This window comes from Triticum dicoccoides, chromosome 7A, assembly GCF_002162155.2.
Source record: "Triticum dicoccoides isolate Atlit2015 ecotype Zavitan chromosome 7A, WEW_v2.0, whole genome shotgun sequence".
NCBI lineage: Eukaryota > Viridiplantae > Streptophyta > Magnoliopsida > Poales > Poaceae > Triticum > Triticum dicoccoides.
The window spans coordinates 252679587-252689349 of record NC_041392.1 but is presented as its reverse complement, the minus strand read 5'-3'; positions in this window follow the sequence as shown (position 1 = coordinate 252689349).

The window sequence follows — 9763 nt, the reverse complement described above, 5'->3', positions numbered from 1 at the left end:
TATGATTATACGATATGCATCACACAATCTCAGATTCATCTATTCAACCAACACATAGAACCTCAAAGAGTGCCCCAAAGTTTCTACTAGAGAATCACGACGAAAACATGTGGCAACCCCTACTCATAGGTTCATGGGCGAAACCCGCAAGTTGATCACCAAAACATACATCAAGTGAATCACGCGATATCCCATTGTCACCACAGATACGCATGGCAAGACATACATCAAGTGTTCTCAAATCTTTAAAGACTCAATCCAATAAGATAACTTCAAAGGGGAAACTCAATCCATTACAAGAGAGTAGAGGGGGAGAAGAAACATAAGATCCAACTATAATAGCAAAGCTCGTGATGCATCAAGATCGTGCCAAATCAAGAACACGAGAGAGAGAGAGAGAGAGATCAAACACATAACTACTGGTACATACCCTCAGCCCCGAGGGTGAACTACTCCCACCTCGTTATGGAGAGCGTCGAGATGATGAAGATAGCCACCGGAGAAGGATTCCCCCTCCGGCAGGGTGCCGGAACAGGTCTAGATTCGCTTTCAGTGGCTACGGAGGCTTATGGCGCGGAACTCCTGATCTATTGTGTTCCCCGATCGTTTTAGGGTATATGGATCTATATATAGGCGGAAGAAATACGTCAGGGGAGCCACGAGGGGCCCACGAGGGTGGAGGGCGCGCCCAGGGGGTGGGCGCGCCCCCCTACCTCGTGCCTCCCCTGTTTCTTTCCCGACGTGCACTCCAAGTCTCCTGTATTTCTTTCCTTCCAAAATAACTTTTCTGAAGGTTTCATTCCGTTTGGACTCCATTTGATATTCCTTTTCTGCAAAACACTGAAACAAGGGAAAAACAGAAACTGGCACTGGGCTCTGGGTTAATAGGTTAGTCCCAAAAATCATATAAAATAGCATATAAATGCATATAAAACATCCAAGGTTGATAATATAATAGCATGGAACAATAAAAAATTATAGATACGTTGGAGACGTATCAGCATCCCCAAGCTTAATTCCTGCTCGTCCTCCAGTAGGTAAATGAAAAAACAGAATTTTTGATGTGGAATGCTACCTAACATATTTTTCTAAGTAATCTTCTTTATTGTGGCAAGAATATTCAGATCCCTAAGATTCAAGACAAAAGTTTAATATTGACATAAAAATAATAATGCTTCAAGCATACTAACCAAGTAATCATGTCTTCTCAAAATAACGTGGCCAAAGAAAGCTATGCCTACAAAATCATATAGTCTGGCTATGCTCTATCTTCACCACACAAAATATTTAAATCATGCACAACCCCGATGACAAGCCAAGCAATTGTTTCCTACTTTTGATGTTCTCAAACTTTTTCAATCTTCACGCAATACATGAGCGCGAGACATGGATATAGCACTATGGGTGGAATAGAATGGTGGTTGTGGAGAAGACAAAAAGGAGAAGATAGTCTCACATCAACTAGGCGTATCAACGGGCTATGGAGATGCCCATCAATAGATATCAATGTGAGTGAGTAGGTATTGACATGCAACGGATGCACTAGAGCTATACGTGTATGAAAGCTCAACAAAAGACACTAGTGGGTGTGCATCCAACTCGCTTGCTCACGAAGACCTAGGGCATTTTGAGGAAGCCCATCATTGGAATATACAAGCCAAGTTCTATAATGAAAGATTCCCACTAGCATATGAAAGTGACAACATAGGATACTCTCTATCATGAAGATCATGGTGCTACTTTGAAGCACAAGTGTGGTAAAAGGATAGTAGCATTGTCCCTTCTCTATTTTTCTCTCATTTTTTATTTTTTTATTTTTTTATTTGGGCCTTCTCTTTTTTTTATGGCCTCTTTTTTTTATTTGGGCTTCTGTGGCCTCTCTTTTTTCGTCTGGAGTCTCATCCCGTCTTGTGGGGGAATCATAGTCTCCATCATCCTTTCCTCACTGGGACAATGCTCTAATAATGATGATCATCACACTTTTATTTTCTTACAACTCAAGAATTACAACTCGATACTTAGAACAAAATATGACTCTATATGAATGCCTCCGGCGGTGTACCGGGATGTGCAATGATTCATGAGTGACATGTATGAAAGAGTTATGAATGGTGGCTTTGCCACAAATACGATGTCAACTACATGATCAAGCAAAGCAATATGACAATGATGAAGCGTGTCATAATAACCGGAACGGTGGAAAGTTGCATGGCAATATATCTCGGAATGGCTATGGAAATGCCATAATAGGTAGGTATGGTGGCTGTTTTGAGGAAGATATATGGTGGGTGTCAGGACCCCGACTCAATGCCACATCGATCTAGCATGTAACACCTCATATCACTTTGCGGCCTCACGCACGGTATTTCCACGGGTGTCGCCTTACCTTTGCCCGGGACCGTTTGCGCCTTTTGGCACACGTATATGATAGTGTCGCTAGCATCCATATGATAAGGAGCCCGGGCTGACATGGCTAGTTGTAAACCCAAAGTGGCACAGACTTACAGGGACAGGCATCCATGACCCTGCATCGAACGTGTCGGTCATCAGCGAGTGAATCCAGGCTGTAGCACTGGGCTAGCAGGACTCCGGTGAACCGGGCTGTAGCGGGCTAACAGGACTCCGGTATTCATCGCGTGACATTTCCCCGAAGGGACAGACACAGGAACGAAGAAGGACACATGCCGGCCAGCCTAAGTGTTCCGGAGCAGTAGCAGGCTACCATGGCTCGGTGGAAACACTAGGAGACATTTCCCGGTAAGAGAGGCTACCAAGGATAAACAACTAGGTTGTCAGATCCCACACATACCAAGCATTTCAATAACATACACACAATATGCTCGATATGTGCAAATACAACATGGCATCACAACATGACTCTACAACTCAAGTATTTTATTCAATAGGCTCCGAGGAGCGAGATATTACAAACATGGGTCTCATGACCCAACAATCAGAGCATACAAGTCAAAGCACAAGCGGAAGCTATCATGTCTGAGTACAGACATCTATAAATGAAAAAGGCTGAGAAGCCTTACTATCTACCAAATCCTGCAGAGGGCACAAGATCGTAGCTGAGGTAACAAGCTAAACATCGAAGCCCACGTGGAACTACTAGCGAGACCGAAGTCTCTCTGCAAAACATAAAATAGGCAAACGTGAGTACAAATGTACCCAGCAAGACTTACATCAGAACTAACTACATATGCATCATTATCAACAAAGGGGATGGTGGGGTTTAACTGCAGCAAGCCAGCTTTGACTCGGTGGCTATCCTAAACTACGACTGCAAGTAACTCTTTTGGGGTGGCGCACATGAGTCCACATATTCACCATATCAATACACCACTATGGATCCGCTCCCGTCTCCCTACGAGAACGCCATCCATAGCACTCACGCTTATCTTGCGTATTTTAGAGTATCCACTTTCACTTGTCTATGAACTGATATAAGCAACCCAGAAGTCCTTTTCCGCGGACATGGCTATTCGAATAGATGATGTTAACCCTGCAGGGGTGTACTTCTTCACACACGCTCTCACCACTTACCGCCGTTTACATGACATGTACTCGGCAACCTTCAAGCGGAAGCCCAACGTGGGTGTCGGCCACGGCCTGCCTAAACACTCAAGTCTCTAATCCAGGTTTATCGCCTATTCGGGTTCCATCCATGAGGAGATCCGGCCGGAGTTTCGCTCACAGCCCCAAACGATGTGAACAGGGTTCCCGAGACACCAAACGGGCGCCCGGTACACCGTGCCACGTGCCTACCGCATCACAGCCCACCCCTCCGGTCAGCGCTGCCCACGGCCTCCAGCATACTACAAACACCAGAAACTACTTGCAACTCCTGGACAGAGGACAAGGGTGATTAAGAAGCCGAGAGGGTCCATTGGTTTTGGGCCCAATGCATGGTAGTAGCTGAATCATGGATCACAAACACAGAACTCAGTTCCTGAGGACGGCTGCAATGAGACAACCCACCATGTACTCCTACATGGCCTCTCACCGCTACCTTTACCAAATCGTGTTCACACGCTTAGCTCACACACCGTAGGACATGTTCACACACCTCTGATTCATCCCCGATGAATCAGACCTGACTCAACTCTAAGCAGTAGCAGGCATGACAAACAAGCATGAATGAGTAGGCACAACAGGGCTCAAACAACTCCTACTCATGCTAGTGGGTTTCATCTATTTACTGTGGCAATGACAGGTCATGCAAAGGATAAAGGGGTTTAGCTACCGCAGCAAGTAACAGATGAATCGGTGTTGTCCTAATGCATTAAAAGAGAGCAGGAGCGAGAGAGTAGGATTGTATCGGAATGAACAAGGGGGTTTTGCTTGCCTGGCACTTCTGAATATAGCATTGAGTCTTCATCAGTGTCAACGATCACATCATCGGTATCACGTCTATCGAGAGGGGACAAATACCGGCAAACAAGAAAGAACACAATCAATGCAATGCACAATATGATGCATGCTATGACATGGCAATATGAATGTGTTTTGAGCTAATGCAACTATCAACAGATTAAATGAAGTTGGTTTGAATACAAGATTCAAATTCAAACTCCATATGTGATTATTCAAATGCCATTTAATGGATTTGTGCTAAACAGCAGCTATAAGTTGTTCTAACATGCATGAAAATGTTACAGATGGATTCCTTGAATTTTTCTGATAATTTTTCATATATAATTTATTTAATTTGGAGTTACGGTTGAATTTCTATGAATTTTAGAAGTTTATACAATTTTCTGGAATTTCCTGAATTAAAATAAATCCAGAAAACATTACTGCGTCAGCATGATGTTGGCATGACGTCAGCAGGTCAACAGGGCTGGTCCGGGTCAAACCTGACGTTCAGGACCCACATGTCAGCTGCACAGTGATTTAACAGAGTTTAATTAACTTAACTAAATTGTTACCGGGTTAATTAAACGGTAGGGCCCACCTGTCAGTGGCCCTAGGCCTGGGTTAGCAGGGTGGTTAGGTCCTAATGACCGGACACGCCGGCGGTTTACCGCCGGTGGCCACTGGGCACGGCGGAGACGCGCCAAAAGGCCACGGAAGCGACGGGGAAGGGCACCGGGGCGTAGCCCACGGTCGGGCGCATCCAGAGGAGGCCACGGGAGGGCGCGGGGAGGCTTACACTCGCCGGAAGCGAGCTTGTGGCGGCGGCCGGAGTTCGGGCGCCGATCGATTCGACGCTATGGTGCGCTACGGGAGAAACTGGTGGGTGCTGCGGGCTCCTGAGGTTGCGGTGAGCACGACGGTGGGCTCGGGAGCGAGCTGCGGTGGCTGTGGCCACGGCCATGCCATGGCCGGCGGCGAGAAGCTCTCGGCCGCGGTGGAGAAAGAAGCTAGGGGATGAGCGCGAGCTTGAGAGAAGGGGGAAGAGGAAGAGAGGCTCACAGTGGATCGAACGGAGGGGTCGGCGAGCTCGGGGGAGCTTCTGCAACGGCGAATTTACGGCGGCGGTCCTCGGTGGCCGAGGAGGGGAACGGCGGAGCTAGCGGCATCCAGGGGCTTCCGGTGCCTTTCGTCTGGGTGAGGATGAAGAGGGAGGCGAGGCGGAGCTTCCTGGGGCGTCGGTGAGGCGTGGGGTGGCCGGTAGGCGTGGCTATGGCGAGCGGCGGCGACGAGCTCCGTTCGGTCGCGGGAGAGAGGGGTCCAGGGGAGAGGATGAGGGCGCGGGAGAGTGAGGGAGAGAGGCAGGGAGGTGCGTGGCGCTCGGGGGAGGCGTCCAGAGCGTCGAGGGAGGAGAGCGGCAAGCAGGAGGTGGCTCGGCGCGGGCCGGCATGCGGTGGCCACACGCCTCGCGTCCTTCTGGCGCGAGGTGGGAGACGGTGGCGGTTCGGTGGGCTGGGCCGCTGGAGGAGCTGGGCCAGGTAAGTGGGCGCCAGGTAAGTGTCAGGTAAGTGGCTGGGCTTCTCTCTTTCTTGTTTTCTATTTCTGTTTTTTTTGTATTTTGTTCTGTGTTGTTTTAGTTTAGTAAAATACTAAACCATTTTATAAAATCCTGAAAATAGTTATGTGGCTAGAACTAAAATATACCAAACCACATAAAATGTTCCAGTATTATTGGAGATATATTATTTACATATAATATATATATCCAATGCAAATAGTTATTTATTTAATTCAAAGGCCCAAAATAATTAACTCTGAGATACCAAAAATATTGTTTTGAGTTTTACCTCTTTGCAATATTTTCAGAGACTAAGAGGAACATTTTCTTGGACTTCTTTGAGAAGATTTTAATGTTGATCATTTTTAGAAGGTTTCTGAGGCTTTGAAAATCCCTCAATTCAAATTTCATTTGAATTAAAACATGATGCTCACATGAGGTCTAGCCTAGTGCATAACAGGACCAGGGATGTGACAACTCACCCCCACTAAACAAGAATCTCGACCCGAGATTTAAGCGTAGGGTAAGGTGAAGGGGGAACGCAACTAGCACAATCTTCACGATCCAGGTTGCACTTCAAATGAACGTTGATTCAAACACCATCTTTGTCTCAAAGTCTTCCTCTGAGAACTCCAACTACCATGTCAGCGAGAGGAAAGGGAAGACCCTAAAAGAATTGTTCTTCTTGAAGGTCGAACAACTCAGGATTAACCCACGGATTGAGACATAGCAACATCTCTCGAGCTGAGAGACGAAGCACACCTCTAGAGTAATGGAGTGGAACAGATGATGAGGGTTCACTAGGTAGACAACAATTCCAGACTTAGGAATGTGGTGATCGGTTGTCAACGTAGTGAGGAGTTGAATTGCCATGATACCATAACGATGCACCTTAGGGAAGGTGACTCGTAGAAATATCCCCTTAAGTGGCAAAAAGAATTACCTTTGATTCAAAGATCATTGAAACTCTTTAAACCAGCCTAAGGCAATTCTCGAGCGATCGTTTGGAGAGGGTCGGTAGAATGGCATACTCGGACTTGGATAATGTGGATTACCTTGTTGAAGACAACGTCATAGATGATTTTTGCTTATCACCAGAAATGGAAGAGACCCATGGTAGAATGGCACATTGGCGGTGCAAGCTGGGAACAAAATGCAAATGTTGGGAATGATTCTGGTAACTGGGGAAGAACCCAGCAATAGAGAGTAAATTCACTGTTTGAAAGGTCATAGCATTGCCGAGGAAACGGAGAGCATCCCAGTTAGTGCCGATGATAACACGTAGCGCTTGTGCGTGCTCTCCAGAACTTGAGCATTTCCACAATCATCAAGGTTTTACCAACATCCGTGTCAAGGATCCTGGCAACACAACATACTACCATGATGAATGATGATGGATGATGCGGATGCAAAAGAAGATAACACCTTCTCAGATTTCACCTTAGCAAGGCCAAGGGAACGAAATCTGGATGATCGACCAAGAGACATTTAGCACTCCGCTTCTAATGTTCTCCTTGATGTGCTAGCGTAATCCACCCATAGATATGGTTTGATATCTAGAACATCAAGTAAAAGGTCGGACTTCGGGATCTCAAAAATCCATAGGGGCAACTAGGGAGTAAATCCTACGAAATCCCTATGGGGAGGTGTCCAACTTCTTCAATCAAGATACTGCAATAATAGGTCTTTCGGCTGGGAGGTGCTGGCCACGACATCCACTTTATCAGTTATCGAGGGACCAATATTATAGTTCTTGGGAAATGTTCCAAACCATCATATCTGCCTGAGATTCAGATCTGGTTGGTGTCAGGATATTCCAGACTCATCGAGTCTAGGAAAAAAAACGAAAGTTTGCAACACAAATCGACGAGATGATGTTGCGAGATTCTCGGGGAATGAACTACGATAGTAAGCTCCAAAACATGAGCTGGTTCTGCTACAAACATGTGAACACGTTGTCCCAGACAAGCATGACCACAAAGTAGTCTTATAATAAAACACTACCGAGTTCAGGAGGGGGAACCATCAACGAGGGTATCGAAGTCCTTACATAAGTCCGGATTAGCTCTTATGAAGGAACTCCTTCTCCTTGAACAAATCAATCAGTGGCTTGGTGTGCTAGGGATACATATAGATTGAAGGTTGCAAGTCTTCAAACCGCAGAATTCTTCGCACGTGTGCATGACTGATTTGGAATGATTCCAAAGAAAGCAACATTGACTTTCTCGAATCCACGGCGGCAACTTGCATCAGATGCACATGAATTAAAGGAAGTCACTACCTTCATCCAAACATATCCTTCATGAGCTAGCATGAACAAATGCTTTCAAAAGTTTCCAACACTAGCTTAATGTTCAACAAAATCATGGAGGAGATAAGGATGTTGTCAATGGGCTCAACAACAATTCATCTAGGTTTCCTTTTAAAAGGAATTCCATAGTTAAGTGAACACGGTGATAGCATTGGTCAGACCAAAGATGTAATGGTGTATGCTTGAGGGATCAACCACGAATAAGACAACATTACGAGCATCGTTGGTACTGATTTGATTTGACGATAGCCCACACTCAAATCAAAGGATTGATAAGACAATAGGTCCAGCAACTGATCACAGGGACCAATCGATGAAGATATCATCTTTCTTCAACACACACTACACAAGAATATCCCTTTGGAACGAACTAAGTTAGGCAAGCTTTTATCTTCCAATTTTCCAAGTTGTTGTCTAGCTTAACCAACTAGCTCAGGGATATCCAACACAGATTCTTGGAGAAAGGGTGGTTCACAAGAAACCAACTTGATCACGAGCTCAACATAACAGTCAGGAAACAACCCGATAACACTTCCAAGAAGATATTTGGAAAGTCACGAACCACCGGTATGTTACTAAGCTCGAGAACAATCTCGCTTTTCAGGGCAAGACGATATGATCAAATGAGTGAGGACTTGAAATAATTCCTATCTCATTGGTCGAGGAGTGCACCAGAAATAGGGACTAGGCAGCACAATTAGTCTTAGGGTGACGATTCAATAATCACACGCTAAGAATGAGGTTATCGTCCATTTAACTACCAAGCAACAGAGTTGCTAGCAGTATTGATTTCACACGCCATGATTCATTTGTCGGCATTCCGGTTACAATAACACAGGAACCGAGGAATGAACAATGATGGCAAGAAGTATCACTGTACCAAGAGTTCATAGGATGGTGTGCAATTCCTATAACAATCCCGATATAAAAGATGGTAATACTCCAAGGTAGAGCAGAACAAAAGCTGGATTAGCAATTTGATGTGTGGAGCACAACTTCTTTGACCCAATCCTAGATATGGATGAGGTACTGGAGTTTGTTTCTCCAAGTCATTCCGCGATAGAATGGCTTGACGGACCACAAGAGTAATAGGCATCGATATACGAACGCACGCATACTCTTGACTATCAATTGATAGACGAAGGTCAGTAGACAACTAAAAAGGGACAACTCAAAGGAACATATAACTTTCTGAGTTGTGGATGCATAGATTAGTATGTCGAACCAGGTTCAACAGGTTTCTTCCGGATAATCCATGCGGAAAGGTAGAACTGGCAGAGTCACAACATAGAATCGAGAACTCATCAAGAGCTCTGGTTGTGATCTTTTGGTTCAAAGAACTTCTGCCATAAACGGTTCATAGTATTTGGAAGAAGGAAAATACCATGGACCTCGAGGGCTAATGCAAAAGTTACTAATATTCTAAAGGAACTAGCAAACCCTATCAACATGAAGTAAGTAGAGTGAATCTTGGGTTCAGAACCCAGGAGTAGAATGCCTACTACTAAGTAGCACCACGGGATGCTTTCGAGAAT